The sequence below is a fragment of the Gymnogyps californianus genome, chromosome 4, assembly GCF_018139145.2.
Source record: "Gymnogyps californianus isolate 813 chromosome 4, ASM1813914v2, whole genome shotgun sequence".
In the NCBI taxonomy this organism is placed as follows: Eukaryota; Metazoa; Chordata; class Aves; order Accipitriformes; family Cathartidae; genus Gymnogyps; species Gymnogyps californianus.
This window is the reverse complement of record NC_059474.1, coordinates 83,634,187-83,661,960: the sequence shown is the minus strand read 5'-3', so window position 1 is coordinate 83,661,960 and position 27,774 is coordinate 83,634,187. Positions and strand designations below refer to the sequence as shown.

At 43.3% G+C, this 27,774-nt stretch overlaps 1 long non-coding RNA gene across 1 annotated transcript; it reads left to right on the top strand.

The window, feature by feature from the left end:
• The first annotated feature begins 239 nt into the window (after positions 1-239).
• LOC127016140 (uncharacterized) lies at positions 240-22,122 on the top strand. Its single transcript, XR_007766436.1, has 3 exons — positions 240-319; positions 6,915-7,100; positions 21,350-22,122. It is a non-coding gene; the product is annotated as an uncharacterized LOC127016140 (long non-coding RNA).
• The last annotated feature ends 5,652 nt before the right edge of the window (positions 22,123-27,774 follow it).

Here is a 27,774-nt window from a genome sequence, read left to right as displayed (position 1 = left end):
GGGGGGGGGGGGGGGCCGCGGCGCACCTGCCGCCGGGGAGGGGCAGGGGGCGGGGCCTGGCTCCCGCTGTCCAATCAACGCTGCGGGCGTCACACTGGAACCGCCAATCGTGAGCCAGGGCGGGAGTACATAACGGTCGTTGTGGTAAGGCTGTTAGTTGTTCGGGTTTTTTTTTTTTAAACGTTTATTTTTTCAGTTGTTTGACCGTTTTTAATTTCCTTAGTGTTATGGTAGTAGTTTTCAAATCTTTTATTTTTTTTTTAAATATAGTGGTTGTTATTTTTTTCGAGTGGATAATGTTCTTAATCAGAGGTACCAGGTAATTCTAGGTGGAGCTGTGACTGGGCTGGCTTGAGGAGGTGCTTGTTTTGGGGTTTTTTTTAGTGGGAAGGTTCTAGTTTTTCATCTTAAAGGTTATGAGCGTGCAGAGTTATGGAGTAAAGGCTGTTTTAATTTTTTTTTTTGTTTACGGTTTTGGAGTTTCATTAAGGATTTCCTCCTATTATATTTCAGTTTCTAGTCTTACTTGGGTGTGGAAGTTATTTTGTGGGGCTATGTTAAAAGTTCTAGTGTAATGTGGCATTATAGATTTCGTTTTGGGAAGGCTGTGTGCTGAGCATAGTTGCTGTTGGGGGGGAAATAATTTTGTTGGTTAGTTTTTCTGTAAATTATGAGCACGCAAAGTTTTCAAGCTTTTAATTTTGAAGAGCAGGGCTCCTACTTACAATGAGGAATTGAGGTTTGTTGGGTGGGTAGTGGGAGGCAGAGAGGTTATTTTACTTTAATTCCACTAATTCTTTATTTTTGTTCATTTGAAGTAATAACTTCATAATTTAGAGTTGCCTTAGCATTGATAAGAACTATAATATTCAAGCTGTTCTCTAGGTTTGGTAGCACAACAGGGAACAGAATTTGTGTATTGTGTTAAAGCTGGTTTAAACACTGTTATAGAAATACATAACAATATAAATGTCTGAAAATATAGTATGTAAATGTTATTATAAGCATATATATAAACCTGCTTTTATTGAAATACAGAGCCTATCACCATATTGATGAGGTTTCTTTAGAACCACTCTGATGGCAGCGTGTTTTCAAAACACTTTGTTAAACTATCATCTCTGCCTAATTGGATATGGTATGTTTAATTGCCTGGTGCAGACTGTGTGGTACCTATAAGGTGTAATGCTGAGCTTAAATGGGGTGGGGTGCATCTTAGGGAGTAAGTCCTTATTTTAGTAGGATACTCTGCTTAACTTTCTCAGTGGGGCTCTCTAATCCTGGTTGGAGTTCGTGATATGGCGGCATTGTCTGTATGACCAGGTTTGTTTGCTCAGTGCTCTGCAGAAGCACTGTGAGATGTGTGGTGTAGCCTGTGAGCTCTATGTCCCTTACTGCAGCTTGTGGAGGCCACTACTGCTTGTAAGGTGTTTTTCCACCCTGTGTCTCTGAGGCTGCTGCTCTGTTGCACTCCAGTTGAGACCAGTGCTTTAGTCCTGCTCTCAAATTCTGAGGCTTCCACTCTGCTGTACCTGGCCCAGGGAATGTTCACCCAGGCAGAAACAGGATGTTAAAGGCCTGTAGATCAAGTCCTGGATTTCCTTTCGGAGGAGACCATGTGCTTAGCATGTAAAAATGCTAATAGACTTGGTAGGAGCATGTACTTACAGTAGGTGCCTTTCAATACTGGTTGCACATATAGGTTTTTTGTTATTTAAGTTTGTTGCTGGAATGTGAGCTGTACTTGTTTGGTGGAAGTGGATTGGCTGTGTCAAGGTAGGATGGAGTTGTGGCTTCCTTGTTCAGCTTTGGCTATCCTGTCTTTGAGCAGGAGCAGCACTGGTTTGACACCAAGTTCAAGTACCTGCTCAGTTGTTTCATCATTGACTTCTGTGAAATGTTTTTAGCAGCAGGTGCTGTGAGGCATGAAGAACTGCTTTTTGAGGATTCTTCTCCCCTTTGTCTCAAAATAGAGTGAAAATGTCTTCTCTTAAAGGAGTCCTTTCAGGGGGCACATGATAGCCTGTTGTTGAGTGACTTAGAAGACTTTGTCCTGCTGCTGCTTGTTCTTGCACTGGATAGCATCAGAGGAGGCAGAAAGACTTGTGAGGGTGCCAGAGAATTGAGGGTGCTAATAGGTACCCTGGCCAGGCTCACCTGGTACCTTTATCCACTTGTTCTGCCTGTTGACCCAGGAATCCCAGTTAATCTTTGGCTTAAATGGCTGCCCAAACCTTGTCTGAGTCAGCTGCCTGGAAATGAGGATAAGATGGAGTTATGCTTCTCGAGTCCTTTAAGCTGGAAATCTTTGATAGGTACATGTAAACAGATATTCACAATGACATGCAGTAAAACAAAGGTATCGGGTGCAATATTAGCAGCGGGTTTTCTCTTGCCTGAGCTGTGTTAAAGTCTATATCACATGCTATGCAGAGCTGCTTCTTTGCTTTCTGAGGTTGATGGTTGCACTTAGCATTTGAGTTAAACAGTGTGGGACTAGATAATGATGCAGAAGAGTGTTGGGTTAGAATTATTGGCTTCATCAACGTGCTGTGCAAAGCTCATATCAGAGCTTCTTATCCTTGACCAGATCTGCCTCAGATGACTTGCTTAAGATCATGTTTTGTTTTGAACATTTATCTAATGCCTGGATAATTCAGGTAACACTAATTAGAGTAAGTTCCTGGACACAATGGTGTTTACCTCACACAAAGACTAGCTGAACTTATTGATATAATAGACAGAGATGATGCACTGGAACTTTTGGGTTCATGTTGAGTGTTGGCAGATGATTTTTATTAGGTTAAACTGAAGTCAAGTTATACCTAAAAAAGTGCAAACTGAAGTCCTGAAATGTAATAGGCTATGCTGCAGAAAATGGTAGGCCTCAGTCTGACCCTAACTCCAAGTACTCAGGGTGTTCAGCTGATGTGGTATTAGTGCTGCTTGTCAGAAGTGGAGGTAGGCAGATTGAAAAAGCTCTGGTTAAAGCACTGGGAGGCATTTCAGAGCAGATGTGGAATACTGAGGCAGAGCTTCCTGTCTGTCTCCCGGTGGACTACTTAAACACTTGTAAAGTTGGTCTGTAGGATACTTGTCTTGTGTGGTGCTTCTCAAAGTGCTGTGGCTGAGCGTGCAAGTACATCATTTGCTTGCGAAGCAGTATAGCTGAAAAATAAGGTGGAAAGGCTAAGAGCTACTTCTCCTTTTGCATCAGATAAGATGTGTCTTGTGCATAGCTATCAGTGATGTATTTGGCTTTTGGGTTTGAGCCACCTGTGTGTATTTTTGCTTTAGTTCACTCTTCTCTACTTTGCTGTTTGTTTCACTGGGTAGCTGGGCTATGAGTGCTGTGCAATATAGGGAACCAGGTTTTCAGGAAAGCTGATGATCCCTGTGGTGTGGAGAGCATCATGACTCGCTGTAGGCAGAATTGTGAGGTACATGGTGTTATGCTTCCAAGGGTAAGGAGAGAGGTTAATTTCCTAGGCCTGTCCAAATAACACCTTCTGTTTGTCACAAAATGATCTAAAGCAAACTGATAACTTCTCTTTGAGAAATGTGCTCAAGCTGATCTTAAATTACCATCTTGTTTGATTTACTGTTTGGAACAGGAGTTAAGAAGCTCTGCTTCCTTTAAAGGAGCTATCATTGATGTTGGGTATATGTTCATGGAGGCACACTTACTTTTGAGGTTTTTGGACTCCTTTTTACGGATGGAAATTAAGAAATGAAACACTTGCAGATAAAGATGTCTGATGATCATGAATGCTATTGTTTTTTTTCTGTTAAAGCAGCTGTCCTTTGTAAGTCTTCCCTATTTGCAGGTGGTAAAAAATCAACTTGGTGATATGCTTCTGGTAACAGCATTTTTTCTGATGAAAATAGTTGAAATAAATCTCAGTGTCTTAAAAAAATGAGAGGATGCTAAAGATAGTAGAGTGATGGGAATGGATAGTCCATAGTGAATATTTTCTGGAGAGTCTCTTGGTGTTCCTGATCTAATGCTGTTCTGTCACCAAGTAACCTCATTCTGATTTACTGTGTCTTTAAATGTGTTGAAAGTACACATTAGAGACTAGCAGACTAACATGTGATAAGTTTCATCTTCCTAAGTGACTGCTTTGGGAGTGTGTAGTTTCTGAAATGCAGAAATATTTAAGGTTACTGCAGAAAACCTGCTTGGTAGTTCTTCTGTGACAGGAGTGTAATAAAATTGACATCGTGGTTGGCAGCTTAATAGTTTTTTGTTGAAGCTTTCAAGATTACAATGAGGTAGTGGTAATGTAGCACTTCAAAACCACTTAGCAAGATAAATGGTATAATTCTGTGTTTTTTCCTGCTATTTGCATTCTCTCAATTATGTCCTTAAGTACTAAGGCTAATGCCAATATAATGTCTCTGTGTTAGAGCTGTCTGTGTGCAGCTGGATCATTAACTATGTCTCATGAAACCATCTACAGAGTGACATGATTTCAGGTGATTGCTGCAGACACTAAAAGTGTCATTGGTCACTGCAGGTGGGACAAGGGGTTCCCAGAGAGGGACTAATACCCCTTGTGTTTTTCCTGATCTAGCCAGAAATGAGAGCTGTTCTGGAAAGCACAAAGTGTTGGGGCGGCAGCAGTCAAAAGCCAGGCCGAAGACCTTTTTTCAGTAGTTTAGGTAACCTGTGCTTGAAGTACCTCTAACTGCAGTGTGCTCAGCACCTTTTCCTTTAGGTTTTTATGCACTTGGAAACATATTTCGGGATCTGCCAGTTAATGCAGTTAATTGTAACAGCTAGAGACCTTTTTGCTGAGGTAAACAGTTTTTAAGTCCTAGTACTGCAGGGCTTGTGGTAGTTTCCAGTAATAGAGTAAGGCATTATGTATTATCCCTTTGAGAGACTGCAGCTGCCCCGAGGGCCAGGTCAACTGGAAACAGTACTTGCTGTCAGCTTATTTTCCTCTCTATTGTGCTTTAACCCCAGCTGGAAACTCAGCCCCATGCAGCTCACTCCCTCCCGGTGGGATAGGGGAGAGAATCGGAAGAGTTAGTGAGGAAACTCGTGGGTTGAGATACAGACAGTTTAATAAGTAAAGTAAAAGCCACGCATGCAAGCAAAGCAAAACAAGGAATTAATTCACTGCTTCCCATGGGCGGGCAGGTGCTCAGCGATTTCCAGGAAAGCAGGGCTCCATCATGCGTAATGGTTACTTGGGAAGACAAGTGCCATCACTCCAAAGTCCCCCCCCTTCCTCCTTCCACCAGCTTTATGTGCTGAGCATGATGTCCTATGGTATGGGATATCCCTTTGGGCAGTTGGGGTCAGCTGTCCTGGCTGTGTCCCCTCCCAGCTTCTTGGGCACCCCCAGCCTCCTCGCTGGTGGGGTGAGAAGCAGGAAAGGCCTTGAGGTTGTGTAAGCACTGCTCAGCAATCATGGAAACATCCCCATATTATCAACACTGTTTTCAGCACAAATCCAAAACATAGCCCCCTACTAGCTATTGTGAAGAAAATCAACTCTATCCCAGCCAAAACCAGCACACTATCTTAGAGGGAGGAGGAAAGAACCGCTTTGTTTTACCATGCAGGATGGACTGAGGCTGTTAATCGCGATACAGAGCATCTACAAAATTAATGTTGCTTGGGGATGTGCTGTTTGGTATGCAGATAAAATCCTGGCCTGTGTTCTCCTGGGTTTGATATGCATTTGCAGGATTAACTCAGTCTGGGTATACCACCCACTCAACACTTACTCTGCTGAAGACCCAGGACCAGGAACTCCCTGAAGCTTGAGGAAGAGAAGAAATGAGTTGAGGTAGAGGGAGAAAGATTAGGCAACACATCATTACTGCCTAAATCTTTTTTTCTACCACCAGTTGCCACTGTAAGGGGAAAAGACTTTGCATCCCTGCTGACAACCTGCACTAGCTGTTTTTCAAGCGGGCAGTGAACACGAGTCTTCCGGTCACTTCTTGTCTGATGGCAGCACTACTGTTGTTCAGTTGCCATCACCAGCTTGACCACCAGATGTCTGCACTGCACAGAAATGAAATGCAGCTTGACAGAAACCCTTCCAAAAATGGAAGCAGAGGCAATTGGCAGGGAGGGGAATGCAAGGAGGGTGGTGGGAAGGGCTTTCTCCCAGGCCTGGGCACCCTTGAGGCAGGGATGATTTTTAAGTGTTTCTTCTCAATCTCTTGTTTCACAGTCCAGGACTAAGTTCATGTTACCTGAACTGGATGCTGAAGTGAGGAGGTCTCGGTGTTTGGAGAGTGAGAGAAATGTTCTTTCTGTTTGGGATGTCCTTGGTGTAGGACTTGGTGGGCAGACAAATTTGATACTGGCATTATGGGTTTATGGCTATGTAATCCATAGGTGGCAATGTGTCTCGAGTTTACAATGGTTCACGGCAGAGGGGAGTAGTGGGTTGAAGACCTTTGTATGTGGATGTTTGGTCATGAGTGGAAATGAGCAGCTGGACCGAAACAAAGGCTTGCTGTGATGCCTGCAGATTTGGGTCCTGTCTGGCCACAGGTCCATGCAGCAGCTGGAGACTCTGCAGTGTTTGGTGCTGTGGTGTCCCAGCCCGCATGTAGCTGGCCCAGGTACCTTTGAGCTGTGCCCCTTAGTTTCAGTTTGGGACTTAACCTCCATCTCTGGGTCTTTGTTCACTGGCCATTGGATCAGAGCAGGTCGTGCTTAATCCGGGAGCTTGCTGATCAGAGAATGCAGCCAGGCCCTAGGATGTTGCGTCAGGTCTGCAGCTCCCTTGTGGACTACACCTTGTGGAGGAAAAGGAGTGTATCATTGGGAACTCCTCTTCTACTTCATCTCCTGCAGTAGTACTACCTAGGATCAAGAGTCCTTCATACTTCTGATAGTTCTTCCTACTTCTTAATTTTTTTGTCCCTTTGTTTCCTTTTAGTGGAAAAGTGTGCCTGCTTGAGTTGCTCTTCCTCTGCAAATAGAAGAACATAGCCCTAAGAAGTCTCAGCACTGGTGTGAGCCCCACTGTTCTATCAGTGTCACCTGCTCTTGGTGTAGACACCACTCCTCCATTTGCCATCTACTTGCTGAAGTATGGGAGCTGTGCAGAACCAGGAGGATCCAGGTGAAACTTGACTTTTTTATTTTTAAGGGGAGGGTGGGGGGGAGAGCTGTGCAAGCAGCTGGAAGGAGTGTTTCCAGGCAAGAAGACAGAGGTAGCAGGGAGAATTTCAGTGCTCTAGATCCCAACAGCCTTGTAGAGTGCTTGCTTGATTTAGTGCAAAGAAAGGTAGCCCATTGGCATGGCTGGTAAGAGGCCACTGACCAAGTAGGGAATTTGCAAGGCTTCAGGACTTGTCACGTTTCTGTTCTAACCTGTCTGTCTGTGCCTGGTTTCAGTTCAACTGTAACAAGCAAGAGAAACCGCAGCATTTTCTAATGACTAGGTGCTGTTGCCTAAGCTGGTGAACTTTCGTTTTACCTTCTATAGCCTAAGTGTAACACAATCTAGGTTGCAGTCAAGTGTTTTGCTACTGTGTAGAGGGAGCTGTTTTTGGTACTTGTTAATGCTATAGTGTAGAAGACAAGTCCGGTGTGATAGCAGAGGCCTTGAAGACAAGGTACACGAAGCAGTGTGGAGTACTAGCAGGGTGACACTAGAAACTCTGGGTCTATAAAGAACTCAGAGTCCAAGAAATGAACATTTGGGAGCTGGGCAAAACAACTTTAGGAGTTTCAAAGAGAACCAGGGAAAAACATATAATATATCCTGTTTTACTCTGTGTTTTTGCATGTTGTGGGCTGGAAGATAACTGAGGAGCAAGACGTGACATAAGTGTATGCAGATAGCCCAAAGTGCACAGAGAGAAGGGGAAGACGCTGCCTACATCATTTTTCTGGCAGAGGATTGAAAACTGATAGCTTGGGATAACCTGTTTCCCAATTGAAGTCAATGACCTGAGAACCCAAAGGGGTAGTTGAGGGGTAAGCTTAACAGCAGAGGAAGGGATGGAAAGTAACTTCTGTACAGCTATTTGGTCAGAGCCCCCAGGATTTGTCTGGACTAGAGGGAAAGATGGTACCTTGCACTTAAGGTAGCTCATGTGTGGACTGCCTGGCCTTCCCAGGCTCACTAATGTCCCAGAGTAATCCTGGTGATGCTCTAGTGACTGACACAAACAGAGCCCTGAAGAAGCAGCTAATGGCTGTGTGCTGTCTTTCTGGTCACAGACATGCTGTGTAAGTTGCTGGTACAAGGCTGCTCACTCAGAAATTTTCATGTTTACACTGGGGGGGGCGTAGTATGTACAGGATGACTTCATTTTCTATTTGGATAAGCATAAGAGCTTATTCCTTATCTATTAGATATTTGGCATATAGAGTCAAGCAGCGTATTGGCTCTGCTCCTTTCGGAATTTAGCTTTTGTTATTACCATATCTAGTCTTTCATCTATAGGTGTGAAACTTGAACTTAGAAATGCGTGCATTGATGAGTTGTATGTTATATTAATGTTCACAAGAACTGATGAAATGACAAGTTGCAGGCATCCTACTTCTATTAGCTGTTAGTAGAACTAGCTCTCATGCTAGCAGTGATGTGCAAGTTGAGAAGAGAACGAACATCAGGAGGCTGGAAACAAGTCCCAGAATCTTATTTTTAAAAAATGAGATTAACTTTTCCAATGTGTCTGAAAGCTATTTTTGGTTCTGCTTTAAAAAAAAAATTCAAAAGTGAAGTGCTAGAGGTGTTAGCATTTCTTTTAATGTAGTTTTGGTGAGGTGTTTACTCTGTACCTGTATTTGAGCTGCTGTTGGATGAATAGGTGCCCTTAGTTTACCGATAAGGTCACAGTTTTGTTAACTGCTTCTCACAACTCGTGCTGTAGATTCAATTCCAGTGATACCTTATAGATGACTCGTGGTGTTCCTGAAACGAGCATTTCTTCCTGCAGTGACAGTTCACCAGCAGATGCAGGGTTTATAACGTGTTCTGTGACAGAAGGAATTTCTCAGCTCTAACCTCCACAAGGCAGAGTCTCAACTGGGCTGTCCGTGGCTGTGCTTAAGTGACGTTGCTGCTCTGCCTGACGCTGTCCTCTTAAACAAATAATCTCATGCAGTTTGACCTCTTCCCAGAAGCGAAGCATTAGCAGTGACAGGTTTGGAATCCTCTTCATGTTGCAGAGACAGCACTCGCTGATGGGATGATTATTTTTGATTCTCTGGTTGACACTTGCAAAGCACTGAAAGGGCCTTAGCTGCATAGGTAACAAAATTTTTAATGGAAAAGCAAGGCCAGGGATGTTATGGCTTCAGAAAGACAATTTAGTAATACTTATTATATGCTATGCTGAGCTTGCACAACAGGCTGTAGTGCTCAAGTTAATATATTGCTCTATCTGAAAGGATAGTAAAATAGCCCAGCTTGCACAGAAAAGAGAGAAGTGGATGCAAAGGCTTGGGGCAGTTGGTAAGGTTCTACTTGCCAAAAGGAGCATGGCAAGTATAGCACTGGAAAACTCGAAGTACAAGAAGGAGATGAACTGTTTCTCATGAAAAAGCAAACTTAGTTCAGTGGAGTTAAGGCTGTCAGGGGGGAGGGGGGTTTTGGTTGCTTCAGCTGTCCTAGATGCCTTAATTCATCCTTTGTGAGGCACCAGTGCAGTCAAGTCTTCAGCATCATACTTGCTGAATGACACTGTCTGACACACAGCGGCACAACAGATGGAACTATGGTTATGTTTTGCTGAGAGTAAATGTTGCAGGCATTAACATGAAGAAAGAAACTTGCCTCCTGACACTGAGAAGCATGGGAAGAAGCAAAGATGATAGAACAAGGACAATAGTATTTAAGTGAACGTCTAACGCTTGGGTTGGCCAACTAGTTTACAGCCCCTTCTGTAGCAGAAGGCCTAGCATGAGTTGTACAGCCATGCAAACAGAACAGGCACGGGCTAATTCAGGCTTACTGCCTGTGCTTGCTGGCTGGCTGAAGGCCTGGAGCTACACAAATCTTCTACTGTGGTGCTGTGCCTGCTATTTCAACTCTTCCTCTCAGCACCAAATGAGTGTGACTCCTGGACTGGGTCAGCTTGTGGCAGAGGCAGTGCCAGTTCCCATCTGTTTGCGCTGGGTGTTTGGAGGAGGGAGGCGTGGGTTCAAAAATTGGGTGCAGGGAGAAAACTTCCCCAGAGAGTTTAGGGTTCGGGTTGTGTGCATGCTTGGTGCTCTTTCAGCCATGGTAGATGCTGGTGACATAGGTGGGTATGTAACTCTGAATGTTTTGAGGGAGCACAGCTGCTGCTTAACTATGCTTTCAGCATATCCTCTGACTCTGCCTGGTATTGGATCTACTAAAATACTGCTATTACTAACTAGTGCTGAAAAGCTATCCTTTCCTCTCTGCTTGTTAAATTTCACGTAGGTATTGTATCCAGCACATGCATGTGACTAAGCCTGTCTCCTGTCCTCTACACTTATAAAGTAAGATGGCTCTGGGGCTTTATGTGCAGAATATCAGTGTTTATAACAGCTGGCTACTAAGAAATCCTGCATGATTATATGTTCTAACACTTGACTTAGCCACATGGTATAAACGTGAGGTTGTAACCTGCGTTCATGAACTGTACTCGGAAGGCTGCTCTTGTGCAATTGTAGTATAGGTGAAGAACTGAATTTGAATGTGCCTGAGGAAAATCAGTAGGCTTCGCTTCAGAGGAATAATTTGGTATTAACCAATGACTTCAAAACTCTCACAAAATATAATTTCTTGGTCTTATAAAAAATTGTCATGCCAAAATGCAGGCATCCCTACAAGAATATATGGGATTATTGCCTTTTTTGCTCTACTTGTATCTAGTTAAACTTATTCGATGTTGCTTTCATCATAGTACTTATATCCTGAATCAGAGTCCATCCTCTAATGTAAGCTTGCATTTCAAGTTAATACTAGTGACACTTCTAGTTAACAATCTGGTAAGGTGCACAGGCTGATGCAGGGTGATTTTACAGACCATATAGTTGCCCTTCTAATCTGCTCCTCAGTGGTGATGGGACTGCTGTGTTGCTGTCACCGCATGGATGGCTTGGAAGTTACCGCTGCGGTGGAGAGGGTTAGTTTATTCCTGCCTGGCTGTGTATTCTTCATGGGGTACTTTGTGGCCCTCTTTCTGAGGCTGTATAGGAGTCTGCAGTGTCTCTGAGTCTCTTGGCATCTCACAGGTCTGTAACTATATCCTGGTTTTTATTTCCAGTTGAATACACTTGAGTTCAAGAAAAACCTTACTCTTCATAGCTACAAGTACGTTGTGACTGCTGGGCATTGCTCCCTCTGCCTTGCCCATGAACGCTAGGCCTTTGGGAGGGGAGAAATGGATCTGGACTTACTTAGTTGGTTGGTACAGTATGATTCTACCAAGTTCTTTTCATGCTTCTCTTCTGAGAGGTAGTTGATGAGCTCTGCAGTCTGAAATGAAACAATGGAGGGAGGCTGACCTTTGGTGGCCAAAAGGTTTTCTGTTTGTTTTGAAGCGCTTGCCCTTCGTATTCTTCTCCAGAACCTGTAGGGATGAACAGTAAACTTAGCTGTGCGATGGGGTCGTTCTGCTCTTTCTGAATGAATTACCAAGGAGCTAACTTCTCTCCCCTAAACTTAACTCATGTAGGCAAGGCTGCTTCTCTTAGGTTGAAAATATTAGCAAATGTAATTTTTAACACCTCAATGTGGAAGTCCTGTTGCAAATTGCAAGTCTCATGGAAGTAACCCCTGTTTATGCTGTGGGTGTTCCTTCCAGAGATCAGACCTAATTTGTGTTAAAGATTTAATGGTTTAGGATCGTTTCTGTTTCTCTAGATGGTGGTTACAGTTAACGCAAACTCAACTTTGCTAGAATATTTTTCAAGATAAAAAATTGTAGAAATGAGCTTGGCAGGAAAGAACCTGCAGAATAAAAGCTGAAGTGAAACACATGTAAGCAGAAACACAAAGAACAAGTGCTTCCGGACCCTGGCATCCTTGTCTTTTAAGATATGTTTTGTAATGAATTGAAAAGCAGTTATCCTGCCTCTGGTGAATGGCACATACATACCCCTGAAGAAGAAAATGTGGAGAGAGCAGCAGGCAGGAAGACAGTTTTTTAGATGTACCCTTTGATTCCAGTTCCTCCTGGTGGGTCTGTGCTACTTGAAGTACAAAGAAAATAAATCTTGGACTACCTGTTGTTTAGCTGGAAAGAGACATACTTGATGTGATATTCCAGGAAAGCCCCACTTGCTGTAGTGGCCAGAGTGACAAGCAGCTGAAGCTGTTTACTGCCGTTTTGTTTACAACCTTAACCTCAGTTGCTTGTGACTCTAAATAATCATATGTCACACTTGCATTTTCTAGGTCCTTGCTTAAGGTTTTGTAAATATGGAAATAAGGTTTTCTGTAGTTCAAATCTATTTGGAGGATCTGTTCCAGGAAATATTTTCCCATTGTACAGACTTGTTTAAATGTTCCCTTGCCAGAATAATTGTGGTGAAAGAATGAAAATGAAGAAAGTAACCTTGACTGGGATGCAAGTATGCCTATGCCAAGCAGAGTGGTTGCTTCTGGTTGTTTGTTCTCCAGAGGGCTGGTCCAGTACTGTCTGCTTTTTGTTGCTGCTGATGGCTCGTTCTTCAGTGTTCAGCCTGGCTGGTAGCCGGACAAGCATGTGTTGGTTAGGTTCGGTAACAGGTTGAGTAGAGAGTATTCACTGATGGGACTGGGGCAGGGGGTGGTGGTGATGCGGGAGCTTGGTGGTTAACTTGAGCATCAGCCCTCAATGATACTTGAGGAAGAGGTGGAAAAATCCCAGTCCTGCTGTTGATGAAGTGTCTGAACTCACTTGCTGGCTGAGCAGGACTTCTTGTTGCAGACTGTTAGCCCTGATGCATGAATCCTTTCCAGTCAGCAAGGCCCTGTTCCCAAACATGGTCCCCTGCTTCTATAACCTGGTAAGGTTTTACTTTTCCAAGCCCCAGATGCTATTTCTGCAGTCCTCTGTTGAACTCCTGCAATTGCCTACTGTGAACATCTCTGTGTTGCAGCTCAATGAAGTCAATTTCGGTGTTCAGTGTGTGTGATTTTTTTTTGTACTGTAACAAAACTATCTGCTTCCCTACCATGTCAATTACTCTAAACTATTCCCTGCATGCACTCTGTTTTTCAGTTTATTTTGTTTTGGTCAAAATAGGGTTAAACTAGAACCCTTCCTCCTTACTGGAGAATAAGTGCATCCACCAGGGCATCTGCATAATATTTCCATTACATAACAGGCTCTTTACTGTAACCTTGATCCTATTTGATAGGGTGAGTAGAAGCTAGTGCTTGTCTAGTTTGTCTAAAGGGGTAGGATGAGGTGTTTTTAAGTGAGCAACTGGTCATATACCAGATTAAGGCTCATGGTGAGAAGAAAAAAGCTAAGGGAGGACTGTTTCACTTGACTAGCCAGCAGCTTGAGAAATGAGCCTGTAGCTGAAACACTTCACGAGAAGCAAGAGATTAAAAGAAATAGTTATGGTTTTATAAATAAGGGGAAACTAAAGGATGATTAAGCATTACTACTTGCTGTGTAGTAGTATCTGTGTGTGGAGAGAAACGGTGCTGCAGCAAATTTCAGTACTGAACAAAAGCACCAGCTGTCGGGAGGGTTGGCCGAGGCCTTGCTCACCTGGCTCCTGAGCGCTGTACAAGAGGCTGCAACTGGGATGGCTCCTTAAGCACTAAGGGAGAGCATGTAAGGATGGAAGCGTTCTGCTGGCCAGCTGCTGCCTCGTCCCACAGTTTTTCCTTTTGTTGCTGTTATTTAATTGGTATTAGATTTAAGGCTTAATTCTGAAACAGCAGGGCATGTGAATAATTCTTTTTTTGGTTCGTGTCCTCACTGAACTCTGAAACTGTTCACAGAATTAAAGGTGTTTACAAGCCGGTGTGTTCACAGCTTATCTTCCTTTCTGTGCTGTTCTTTAACTGATTCTGGAGATAGGGGTGCAGGGGTTTATTTCCCTTTTTTCTTTTTTCTAAGAATGGTGTTAGCTGCCCCGGATCTCCACTAAAAGTTTCAGGCCCGTATTTCATTGATGCAACCAGTGCAAGATGGGAAACAGATGGTGAGCCAAAAAGGTAACAGCGAGGTAGATGCAGTGCCTTAGCACATTATGCGTAATGTTACCTGAAGTATGAGGGGAGAGTTGGAGAATGCTAATGAATAGGTATTGATTTTTCTGGGTTGCTCTATGTTGGTGTAAGAAGAAAGCAAGAATGTACTTCTTGTCCAGTTTCATTAGCTATATGAGCCTTGAAAACATGCGATGCTAAATGGATATGGGGCGTGATCACTGTCCTTGTTTTGATTAATCATTTTCTCCTTTCTTCGTGGGCCTTAGTACTATCCTCTTTGGAGAGAAGCAAAGAATTACTTCAGTATAATAGTTAATTTGATCACAATCCGGTGATGAATCAATTCAACGAGGGGAGAAGTGCAAAGAGCATCCAACTGTAGAGAAGTCTTTAGAAAGTAAATGCAAATAACTGGCCATGTTTACATGTATTTCCTTCAGTTATCCTTCCTGTTATCAGCTGGGCCGGAGAGACATGCATACCCTGTGGTTTTCATATGAAGCGATGTCATTAAATTTGTCCAAAGTTTCTGACAGACTAATCATAAACACTCATTTTGTAACAGGAAAGGTCACTTTAATTTTGCGTTTTGCAAGTTCTTTAAAGGTGCTGTCCAGGATTAGCATCCACATGGTTATACAGTATTTACACTAGAGGAAGCTGAGCATTTGCCTTACCTGCACAGATCAGATGTATTTGACGTAACAGAATTGGTGTAGACTGGCAAGGCGTGAATTTATTTCTGTTTTCTGGAGTGTCTTGAAGCCTTTCTTTGTCATGTTTTTGAGGTATTTCTTGTCATGATTTCTCCCTATGATCTATGTTGGTAGATAATATCACAGGGGTGTTCTTGTATTTTTTTTCTCAGCCTTATGATCTTGAATGGTTCGGACAGAAAAGGTTCAAACACAAAAGTCTGTGATGTTTATTAAACTGCGTTGGTTGTGAAGAGATGCATCATCATCGGTTTCACTGAGAAACTGCTTTTGTTCCTTTAGTGCCATATGACGTGGAAACTTCCTGACTCAACTATCTCTGCAGGAGGGGAGAATGCTTCGACTGTAATTCTTGTAGCACAGCTCTGTGACCAACCAGACAGAATTCAAATATGAGTGTTGTAAAGGACCTGAAAGCGTTAGCAAAAAGCTTGTTGTCTCTTATCAGAGGGAGAATTTCTGACTTGCGTTTCACTTGCTGATTTTGTCTTTGCTTGTTTCTGACAGCTTAGATAACTGCAGCATGCTGCCCAAGCACCGCACCTGGCGGATGCTCTTGTTTCTGTTTGTTTCTGGTTCAGTTCTTGTTAAGCATTTCTTGTGGTCCAGTGTATTAGATATCTGTTACTTTGTCCCAAGTCAAATGGCAAAGGATTGAGTAACTAACAAGATGGGGTATATAATGAAAACAGTTCTGTTGAAATTAGGCTAAAAATACAATAATAAAATTCAACATACTTTTTATGCCTGAATCAAAATATCGAGATAGGATGCTTTTATATTTTATTTAGCTGTCATATCTAATTTTTCTATGGAAAAAAACTCTATAGTGAGAAATCACAACGAAAGTGTGAAAACCAGGATCGTTTGACTTTCCCAGTGTACTTGCGTGATTTTTCCTGTCCCGAAACAGAGGAGAAAAAGAAAAATAAAATTAAGTCGGCACAGCTATGCCAAATATTTCGGTGTTTGATCAGCAAAAACCAACATCCTCCCTGCCCCAACTGCCTGCGCTGAAATGGCATCTAGTTCTAACAAAGGTATGGGTTAACTTAGAGGGAAGCTCTTACTGGATATGTTTCTATTTTACTTTCTGCTTGGGATGAACTCAGTATGAAGATGACATTTTTAAAACTCCAATTTGGTCCTACATGTGTGTTCTGAAAAATGGTAGAAATTGAGGCATAAGACAAAGTTAGTTTTGGGTTAATAGAGGCTGCTTATTTATGGGTGAAGGATTCAGTCGCGACAGAATTTGCATTGTAGCTTGCCTGACTGTATCGCATCAGTCTGGAGGATCGCTCTGGGTGGAAAGCTTTCAAGAGCAAAATGACTCTAGAATTCTGTGTGTATCTTACATGAGAGAACTTGAGGAGTTAAACTTAAGTAATGCTACACGGATTTATCTGTCCAACACAATTAACAAGCAGTGTTTGTTCTTGGTATTGATAGTACTTGTATGTGTAACAGCAGGAATACGCTTCCTGTTTGTGTACGCTCAGCATGTGTCTACATCAACAGCTTTCATGTATCTGTACCTGTCCATAATGGAGCTTTATCTACTGGGGCAATGTGGGAATTTTAGCTAATTGCTTTTCCACCTCTTCAGTTCTGCAGACCCCTTTTGGCCTGAGGCGCGGTCTGCTTTGCACCAGTCTCACAGGATGATTCATTCTTTTTGGTTTGTGTCAGTAGGCAGGGCTGTGGTGTGTATAGCTAGAGGGAGACCATGTGGAGCTATTAGGGGTTGACTGTGCCCTTGTCACCTGCCTTGATTTTTCTGACTTAGTGTGCTTCCAACAGAAAGGGGAAGAGCGGTCTGTGCAGTGAGTGCCGGTTAGGTAGGTGCAAATGAAAGCTTTTGCCTGAAGTGCAGAAAAATAAATGTGGTTAGGTGCGCCCTATAACAGTCTTGGCTACAAATTGTGATGCCTCTTCTTTTTACTCCCAGACCTGCTCATAAATTCTAAGTGTATTTCCTGTCCCTTTGCCCTTCAGCCTGTTTTTGGCGGGTGAGCTGCAGAGGCTTTATGTGCATGAGTCCGTGTGTCAGGAGGGAAAAGGCTTTGCCCTAGCCAGGCCTGTGGGCCTATTTTCTTCTCCCTTCTTTCTGAACGCATCGAGGAAGCGTTCCTTTCGGTATGGGAGAATCGCTCTACGGGAACTGCTCGCTCTGCTCGTTGACAGAATAAGCCAAAGCCTGTCCCTGATATGTAAACAAGCCTGAGGCTTAAACAGAAACCCTTACCGCTGTTATTGTGGAGGAGAGGGGAGCCCAACTTCCGTAACCTCAAATGGTGTGGAATAGCAGGCCCGAGTGTGGTCAGCACTCTTTAAAGCCCCACGATACCGTACGCTGAACCCTGCAACCCACAGTCTGTTTGGAGGGTGGTAGAATCCTTCCATTTCCTTTTGAAGGAAACTTGATGCCTTAAGCGTTGAAATCTTCAAGGCAATCTTTAGATGAGTTCAAGGTAAACTCTTCCTAGAAGCTTTGTCAGAAGTTGAACAGATGCTGCGGTAACTCTAGTTCTGGAGGTCGTTGCTACTGTGAAACTTGGGGAAGATTCCTTCTGCTGCCTCCCTTCTTGGCGTTCTCTCGGCCACTGTTGCCCAGAGTGAGATTTATGTACTCAGTAATTTGCTGTTGGAAGCAGAGCGTCATCACGGATTCTTTTGAATAAAGCTAGCTCTCATTAAGTTGTCTGAAAATCATGCCTGTTAATGTGGGTTTTTTTCCTTAAGCTGTTACCTTAAGGTCTAATGTGGAATGTCATTAAGAGAATACAGTATCATATCAGTAAGTTGGAAAAACACATTGCATGCAGATCGCCTTTGTTTTAAATGCTTGATGTCAAAATAGAAAGTAATTAGCATGTCGCAAACATCCGAACCTTTGGGCTATTGAGCACAAAGGAGCGCAAAAGCATTAGTACGCGTTTGAAGCCAATGAGAATTTCATTATTCAAAGTATAGGCTTTCTTTAGGGCCTCTTACTGAGGAGATAAAGATTTACATCCTTCGTAAGGAAAGTAGGAAAAAAGTGTACAGAATACGCATTTGATTTGCGGAGTAAGGAAGTAGGCATATTAAAACTGCACTGATTTATGTGCTGCTTACTCTTTGCAAACGAATTTGTCTGAACTGTTTGGGAAGACGCTGCGGAAGAGATCGGTCGTGCTGCTCAGCCCTGGCTCTCATTACGGGAACACCTGCAGCTCAGCTGCTCTGCAATGCCCCGGCAGAGTTGCGGAAACCACTTCCCGGGCTGTGGGAGGGTAATTATGTTTCCAGCCGAGGCAAAAACTCCAACTGCGATCAGTGGTCTCTCTGCACATTCGTACATTTGAGAGATGTTGTGTAGGCACTGTATATTTGTCGACTTGAAAACAGCCCCTGTTCCGATGATCCCGCAGTTCAAACAAAGGGGGACGAGCGTGTGAATCGCTGTCCCAGGCTGACACAGGCGAGCCTGGAAGGCTGGGAGTTGAAGCAAGCTGTTTTAGCCTGCCTGTCCACTGTTGTCTGCCTTGTGATGATCAAGGGATTGTCACCTACGAGCGTGTCTCATGTGCTATGAATTTCAGTGGAAACAGGGCTGAGACAAGTCAACCTTTTCACAGCTGCCAGACAGGAGAAACATTCAGCTTGCTTCAGATGGCATGGGTTTGAAACCTGTTGCCTAGATAAGAAGGGCCCTGAACTCAAAATTGCGTTGCTGCTGTCAAGCCGTGTCAGCTCTGGCTAAATCTCTCTGTCGTGCTGGGAGAAGGTTCTAGGCTGTGTGTATGAAGGCAGCAGTGTTAGAGCCAGACTGAGCTGACTTTGTGGACAGAAGTGCAGTATGTTGAGTCCTACCTCGTGTTCTGTGTGCCTGTGTGGTACAAGACTCCTCTGTGATAGTGCCGGACTAAAACTGAACAGCCTGGATCAGGAGAAGACTTTTCTAAATGAGCAGCTGTAGAGTTTGGCAGGGACTGCAGAGGTGATTAATACTACTTTGGACTTTTTTCCCCCTGAAACAGTCTTTCTGCTCTCCTGTCCCTTCTCCTTTTTTCTGCCCTTCTGAGAAGGGTTTGTCATGGAAGTGGGTGTTGTGTAGGTTTTGTTCTTGTTCTGGCGTGGATGTCGGTGTGTCCACGTTAATATTCAGCGCTCCAGTTCTTCTTCAGTAAAACTGAGACGGTGATTATTTCTGCCTCGTCACAGTGTGATTCTAAACACTTTTGATATCTCAAATGCACCTTGCAGTAAAAATTTAAAGCGCACAGCATTGCCTTACAGCCTGTGGTCTCTGAATGCCTGGAGGTTTGCGAGATCCTTGTGCATGCTTCATGAAAGGTAACTAAGGAAAGGCAGTGTCTTGTCAGTAGGTTTAGTTTGACATTAGGAGAGAGGCACCTCCGCTGTAGGGCCACAAACCAAGAAATTTTAAATTGTCTGCACTTGCTTGTGGATGCACCATCTTTGAATTTGATCATTATGTGTCTTGTGCATTTGTATGTATGAGGATTACTGTCATATTTCTGTCTTTAGTAATGTCTGCTACAGAATAATGGTTGTATTAATAAGGTCTTGGTGATTGCTTACAGGTTGTAGTGGAAATCTTGGCCAATGAGAAGCACAGGGTTCTACAGAGAAAGAATAAAAGATGAGTCGGGGAGGATGGGAACTATGCACAAAGCCAGGAACGGATGGAGTCAGATGGCAAGGTTTGGGCATGTGGGACAGGGTGTTTGGGCTCCCCTTTGATTGCATAGGCCAAAGTGCTTTGCAAAGTGCGTGTGTGTGTCTGTCTGCCTTTGGGCAGGCAATAAAGGAGCTGTCTACAGCCAGGTCCCGTAGCTGAGCATGTAACGACCCTTTCGGCACCGTGCTCTGTGTCTGGCAGTGGCTAGTTCCGCTTGCTGGAGAGGAGAGGCTGTAAACCTTACTGCAGTAAACCGTAAGCAACCTTCCCGCAACAGCATGATCCTCTTTCTCCACCTAATGCAGGGAAGGTTAAACATGCAAAGGCAATGACATGCTTAGCAGAGCTGGCCCTGCTCCTTGCTAATGCGATTGTTATGCTGTGGATTAGACCGCTCGTTTATGGATGGTGTCTGTGCAACAGTATTGCTTGGTGCCATCAGTATTTCAATAGTTTGAATATGAAGTACCAGGTGTTCCAGTGGGGCTGGATTGCCGAAAGGAAGCAGTGAGTAAAAAGCGGTGTGGAGTTTAATAATGTTTTCTGTATGTCTTTTCAGAAATGGAGAGTCCAGAAGGGAATTAGTGTGTGAGCTGTTAGCTGGGCAGGAGACTTGCTCTCATGTGTTAGTTATGTCCCTGGCTTGGCTCATGGTTTCGGCTTGTGGGATCAATTCTCATTGACTCCCATCGAGAACTGAGCATAGCTCTTGAGGGGAGGAATGTGACCCTTAGCTGCAAAACAATCTTTGTGAAAAATGATATACCATTTATTCAGTGTTTTAGAAGGAGTATTAACCTTTCAGGAGCTGTTAAATTCACAGTAGTATTGTAGCATGCAGTTCTGAATAAGAGTATCTGTTTGGTTTTCTACTTTGCACTGTTAACGTGCTCAGCATGTTTCTTGTTAATGGATTTTCTTTTTTTTTCTAGCTGTTTTTACGTTCTTATTTGCCCCCGATGTGCATGACAAGTTTGTTAACCACCCACAGGGTGGTGATAGGAATTGGCTCCTTTATTACTGTTTCTTGACAGGGCTCTGTGGGCTTGTGGGGCTTGTTAGGTTATGTGGTTTTTTTCTTTGCGAGGAAATGGTCATTGGTATCTCTTGCCATGTGCAGTGAGCTGTATCAGCTGATAAAATGAGCGTAAAGAGGGAGGACATGGCGTGGGTCTATAGACTGCTGCAGGGTGTACTGAATAGTGGGGAAGAAAAGCACAGAAGAAAAATTAGAGTGGTGGGGAGAGGGGGGTTGAACTTCCCACGATGTCGTGTAGTTCCAGCAATGGCAGGACGGGACGGGCGAGCCTCAGGGCTGTGTTCGCGTGGGTGTCGGCAAAGTGGCTCTGGCAGAGACAAAAGACTTCTTGCATCCAAGATGACATGGGCCTTGTTCCTAGCAGGAGTTTGTGTGGTGTAATGAAGCGCGGAGGCATGCTTCCTTTTACTAGTGAGGGGCAAGGTGCCTTGCATAGTCTTCCCGCAGTCTCTCTGCGCTCCTGGCGTGTCGTGGTACCCAGTTGTTTGCCTGTCACATCGGGCTCTCGCAGCACCTCCAGAAATGATATTGTTCCCACTCTCTTCTGTCCCGGCAGCATGTTGCTAATCCTGTGCTGCTTCCCAGCTCTGCAGGGGATACAGCACCAATTCCTGCCTGCACAGCTCATTTCCTGAGGCGCAGATTGCCGAAGAGCGTGCTGGTGAAAGCCGACTTGAGAACTAGTTTTAGAGCTTGATGGCATCTTCTCTCACCTGAGGAGAAGAAGAATCTTGTGCTCTGTCTGTATCTCTCTGTGTTCCTGTCTTTCTCCTTTTTTTTCCAGATTGTTTGTCTGGCAGCACAGGATGACACATTGGCTGCTGCTGGAAACAGTATACAGTTTATCCAGTATACTGGGATGTGAGAGCAGGGAAAAGGGAAGAAGCACCATTTCCTCCATCTCTCAAGCCTGAAAGTGTAGTATCTTTTTTCTGTGTTGTTCACTTAAAAAAAAAAAAAAAATGTGCTGTGTCATATAATCCTGTCTGCCTAGCTATGCCTTGTAACAGCAGCAACTATAAATGCAGAGGAAACGATTGCTGCAGCTTTTATCAGAGACATCTCTTTGGATTTATTAAGTAATACAAGGAAGAGGTATCTGTGAGGCAGATAAATAAAGACCTGTTCCAAAGCCCCAAGTGAGGCAGCGGGAAGGCTCGACTGTTTCTTAGAGGCTCAGCGTCTGCTGCGAAGCCTGCAGAGCGGCGAAATGTATTGCATTTTGTGATTTATTTGTAATTACTGTATCAAGGCACTCTGACTTGAACGCATGATGATCTGTGTATTTGTAAGGTGCCAAAAATATCCTGGTGGTTCTGTGGCACGTGACCAGCTCGTGTCCAAGAATTGCTCAAGTCTTCATTTCATTGAGTTTACAGAGGGCTGATAACTCCTTGCAAAATAAGGCTGGAAATGCTGGGGCAGTTTTCTGTTGCCAAATTCTGTTGCAGCTGCTGAAGTGTATATATATAAAAAAAAAAATCAAAGCAATTTCCCTTCCTCCTGTGAAATAGTTACATTGTTGGTGTGAATGTGTAATAAACATGAGAAATATGAAGTGTCATAATAAATGTAATTTTTGTTGTAGTCCTTGTGGTACTGTACAATCAGTTGTGGGGAACAGTAAATGTTACTTGTTGTTTCTTCAGTGATTAGGCTACTTGTGACCTTAGGTGAAGTACTACTCTTAGTATGTGCCTTAGGGCATTGGTAGGCAAGGGCCGTGTTCTCCGTTCGGAGGGCATCAGGGCAGCGGCTGTTGTTACAGCCTGTGTCAGGATTTTTCTGGAGCAGAACCTTCTCTCTCTGCTCTGACTGAGGGAGAGCCAGTATGACTTAAAAATCTGGCTTGGTAGGAACATTATGAAGTACTTTGTCTTCAGACATCTTTATGATTGTGAACATTTAGCCCCTGCCCTGAGAAATTAGCAAGTTTTTTCAGTTGAGAAGGAAGAATTAAACCTTTGGATGGAAAAGCTCACAACCAAAGACTTTTTTTTTTTTAAACCAGCCTTCACAAATCACGAGACGCTTCCAAAAGCCTCTTACAAGGCAAAGCTCCTTTTGCCATCTCTGTTCTTTGTCCTTGTGGGACAAAGGGTAAAATAGAATGGGCCATATTGATCTGTATCTGCTTCATGACTATAGATAGTCAAATATGTGATTGGTTTTAATTGTGCATTCCTAAACAGTTTAAGTGTATAAAAAGAATAAGCTTACTGCATCCAAAAGAGAACTGTCCTGTTGTGCAATTGTTATCTTTTTCCAGACAAATTGCGGCTTTGTCAGAAATGAGATGGACTCGGTTTTAGGCTTTGTGATAACCTTAGCAACAAGGTATTCAGCTATTCAGGAGCCTGTGTGGAACGTAATTCACCTCTGGCAGGACTTCACTGAGTTCTGTAGATTTAAAGCAGGAATTAGTTGGCCTCCCAGTATTTTAAACCCGGTAAGAGGTCAGCAGTCCAATGATAAATTGGATTATATGGTAAAGCACATTACAATATATCTATGGTTCCAGTGCCTTTTGGTTTTCCTTCCAGAAAAACACTTCCATCTATGCCACTGTGTTTCCCGGGATCGTTGTTTCTGTGGATGTGAACAGCACAGTGCGATATAGGCGGAAAGATCCTCTGCATGAGATTACTGTAGAAGAATTGGGTATATATGTTATAACCTAGTAATAAGCAATGCTCATCCAGTCACAAGTCCAGTGTCCTGCACTCCCTCCTGGCTCTTGAACCAGCTATGCAGTATTTAATCCAAGTACAATTTTTTTGTAATGGCAGGAAAGAGGACAACACTATTCCCTAGATGTCTTTGAGCATCTTAGTATGCCTTGTCTGTGACCCTTACTGATGCCATGAAGTCCGAGTAGCCTAGCCTACCCTGTGTCTGTGCCTACTGCTTCGCAAAATCAAGCAGAATAGTTGAAATAGGTGGAACAGTGGAGAGGGAGGGAGGGGGTGCCCCCCATGTGTGGGTGGAGGTGGCCGCGGGGATCAGCTGAGGGAGGCTCTCGCACACGTGCCGCTGGCACAGAGTTGGCCATTCCTCGGTGTGTACCCTGCGTGGGGGTCAATGTGTGTCACAACTGCCTCTTTCTGGTGATGAAAGACACAGTGTTTTGAAACGGAATCAATGCTTGAAGCCTGTCATGATGGTTGTCCAAAAAAAGGCTTTTTTTGCTGCGTATATGCAAAAGCAGCAACCATCACCCTCAAAACTCTCCAACTTGCGCAGTTTAAAAGTACAAGTAACTTATGAAACAATACTATCCTGTAACTAATGTCTATGACCGAAAGTCTGTCTTAGGGAGTGTGGGGAGCCTATTTAGTCACTGAAACATGATCTTAACAGACAGGGCTTTTTCTCCTGCTCATTTTTTCACTGCCTTGTGAATCTAAAATACACAGGCTGTTTCCAGAGCTGCTTTGCACCTTCAGATGTGCTGGATCAACATGGTATATATATTCCCTTTTCCCTCTTCCTGAACTTGAGTTCAAGAAGTCGACAGGTTAATCATCAAACTCAAATCTCATGGATTAATTGAGTGTACTGTGTACACAGTCACTTAGCTCATTGCTGACACAGAGATTTAAAAAGTGAAGGCATCTGTGTGTTATACTTAGATGAAAGCCTTTCTCATAGCCCATACTAAAATTAAGCCGACCATGCTACAGTTTTACACCACGCTCTCACTTATTATTAGGGTCTTGCCTACTATTCTGCTGGCAAAACTTTATTAGAGGAATATAACCTTTTATTTCACAAGGAAGATAAGTGCATCAGTCTGGTTTGATTAGTTGCATTGGGTACCCATTTACTCAGCTGAAGAGGAGTGATTTTCTGTTCACAAGGCTGGCAGTGGTTATCTTGAAGAGTAGCAAAACAGTCCCCAAGGGTGCCCTTCCAGCCTGGAATTCTTTCTTTGTAAGCATGACATTTAAGGCCATGGAAAACATAAATGCTCTGTGCGCTCTGCTCGCGCTGCTTCCTTTCTCGTTCGGACACAAGCTGAGTTGCTGTCGCTGCAAATGCCACCTCACCTGGGGAGTTGTTTACATCTTGCAGCTATTTACAGCCTGAAACACAAGCCTATCTTTGTGCTTTCTATACTGTCTCTGAGTGTTTTTTGGAAATGGGCTTAAAATGCATCATCTGTGTGAATACTCCTTTTGTTCTGGACTGGCGCGATGGAGGGTTGTTGAAAATTTAGGCTTGTCAGCCTAAAAGTTTGATTTGAAAAGTCACTAAAAAAAAAAAATCAGCTTGTCAAACTGGTGCTCTCGTACACCACTTGACAGTCTTTGTTTTCTGTTTGAGGTTCTCATCTGTTTGTAGCGCAGATAATTTAACCTTCTAAATTCAGCCCAGTAGATCACAAAGGCTATTGCATGAATATTTATTCTTTACTTTCCTTTGTGATAGCTTAATCTCTAAACTGCCATGAGCAATTTCTTAATTTCTCTTTGAGAAAACCAAATTACATGGGCAGTTGGAAAAGGAGACCATAATTCTGCTTTGAGAAGATACTGCTGACGGATTAGTCTGCCTGGGCAACCTAAGTATGGCAATATCCGCATAGCCTACGAGAAGACTAGTCGAATATTATTAGATGAAACGAAATTCATTCATTGATAGAGGTTTTCTAATTTGCAAATCAGTCACCAAATATCAGAGTTTTGCTTCAAATCTTTTCACAGTTTTCTGATGATAGTTTGGATTATTTTGAAAAGTACAAATAGCTGGCTTTTTCTAACTGATGTTTTAAATTGTTATAGAGCAACAAGTGGGAAAATGGGGGAAAAAAAAACCCATTTGCATTGTTGTTATTTGCAAATACTTTGAAGATCAGCAGATCAGTAACACACCCACGGACCAGGCCGGTTTGAGGCTGTATTTTCCGCTTGGCAACAATTTCTCAATTTTTGTCATCTGCTTTTGAATTTTATCGAATGAAAATGTTACTTTCAATACTTAATGAAATAATGTTCAAAATGTTTACCTTTCAGAAATTGGCCAGGCAGACTGCTTAGAAAATCAGTTAGTCTCCCCCTAGAAAGCATCATTCAAATCAGCGTTTTTTAATGAAATACCTCAACCTTAACAGTGGTCACGTGCAGTGAATTTAGGCAAAAATATCGCCTAGCTCTGTGAACAGAGTCTACCAAAGAATAAAGCCGTGGAGTTTCTGAATTTATTTAGGGAATTCATCTCAGTGCAAGCAAATGGTCTTTTTCAGTTTTCCCCATTATTATGGCAATATCTTGCTGTGCACAAAGAAACTCTCTTCCAAGTACACCTACGCTTTTTAACCTGAGACATTTCCTTTTCACGTTGAGTTGCAAAATCAACTACTGGAAGTGGAGCTAGTGCATTAGCTTTCTACTTACACATGATGAGCATGTTAAAATCTTGATTTAGTTCACAGACAAAAAAATTTGTCCAAAACTTCCTGCAATTCAGTTCTTATTCTAGACAGTAATTGCAAAGACTAGAAGGAAGTTTCACAGCCAGAGAAAGCCTTTTGACTGTCCAGTCTCTCTTCCTGTGGAATGACACAGGCTGCATAACTTAATCTTTCATTTATCAACCCTAATGCTGTCTGATTGAGCTAGGCTGGAGCGTGGCCTGACAAGCCGTGGGGGAGCCACATCTCCGGAGAGGCTGAAGTAAAGCAGGACAAACACGTTAAGGCAGCGCGTGATGCTGGGGAGCTGGAGGCAATCAGGCGCTGGGTAAATTCCCCAATGACTTGGCTCCCAGTTTGAGGCTTTAGTTGGGCAGACGGGTGTTTTCTAAGTTCCCTGTAAACACAAGGATTTTGCCCGGTGTTCTGGCTGGACGTACTTGCTTACCAGCGCTAAATTTGGCAACCAAAATACGATATGACCTGTGCCCACCACTCGTTACTCCCATAACAAAAATCAAAAGCGAATGTTGTTTTGGATTGAATAACTTGAAGTAACGTTAAAATAAAAAAAAAAACAAACCACTTTTCTCTTCAATTTTTCTTTTTTTTTTTTTTTTTTTTTTTTTTTTTGATAACTGTGTCTCTGGAAGCACTCTGAGTTCTTGCTGCAATGGCCTGTCAATCTGCTGAATTGCGGTTCTTAAAACTGCCATAGGATGGTAAGAGTCATGTTGGGTCTCAGGGGGTTGCAGTCAAAAAAATTAAGCCATGGCAGAGTATAACGGCTGGGCCGTTCTTATTTCTGATTGTTTCTTTCCGTCTGAAAGCTATTTGGCAAAAGAAGGCAGGCAAGGAAGTACTAGGCGAGGAATTATTTCTGCTTACTCTGATAGTACTAGATCATGTTTTTAAGTGAAGTTCTGCGTGTGCAGCCACATGCACGTGTTTATTCCTTTCAGCGCAAATATCTGTGATCATTGATGCATGTGGTAGTTTAGCCCCCAGGCGTAAAACTAATTTAACTAGCAGTTAGAGGGCTACTGTGACGTGAGGCTGATAGTTCCAGCACCTTCCTTGCACGTACAGTTATTTTTGCTTACTTTGTGACATAGAGAGGTGCAACGGGCAGCTGACACAGAAACTGAGCTGACTGGTTTTGGGTGCAGAGCCAGCTCAACCCCCTCCTCGCTGCTGAAAAGGGTTAAACCACATCGAAGACACAATTCTATTGCTTTTTTTCTTTGTCCTCTTGACGACCGAGGTGCCTTAGTAGATTTCTGGGCGCTGCTAGCTAAAGGTGTGCGGAGATGCTTGTTGTTGCGTAGACCGCCAATTGTTCCTGTCTCCCTTCTGCGAGGAAAGCAGTTTTCTTTCCTTGCCAGTGCAAACTCTTCTCAGATTTCTGAGAAGCATCAAAGCCATAAAATATTAAGTAAAAGTGACTAGAAAAGCAAGAGAAAATAAAAGAAATTTAGACTAGAAACAGGACTAGGCTAAGACCTGAATACAGCTGACAGGAGTACGCTTCACAGGAGGAGTGGAGTTGCTGGCTAAGAGTGTGGCCATAGAGACCGTTGTGCTAAATCAGAGAATAATCTCCTGTAACGAGGTCAGAGTCTGTGCTGGAGCCTGATGCTTTCTCTGTCCTTTTGTAGCCGGTGCCTTTCAAAGTCCAGCAGTCCACGATGTCGCTCCTCCTTCAGACAAAGAGCCTTCTCAGGTACGTTCTCCTTCTCAAACTGGTGCTTGGCTCCTGCTCTACTCTTCTAATATGTAATTGAGCAGCATGCTTT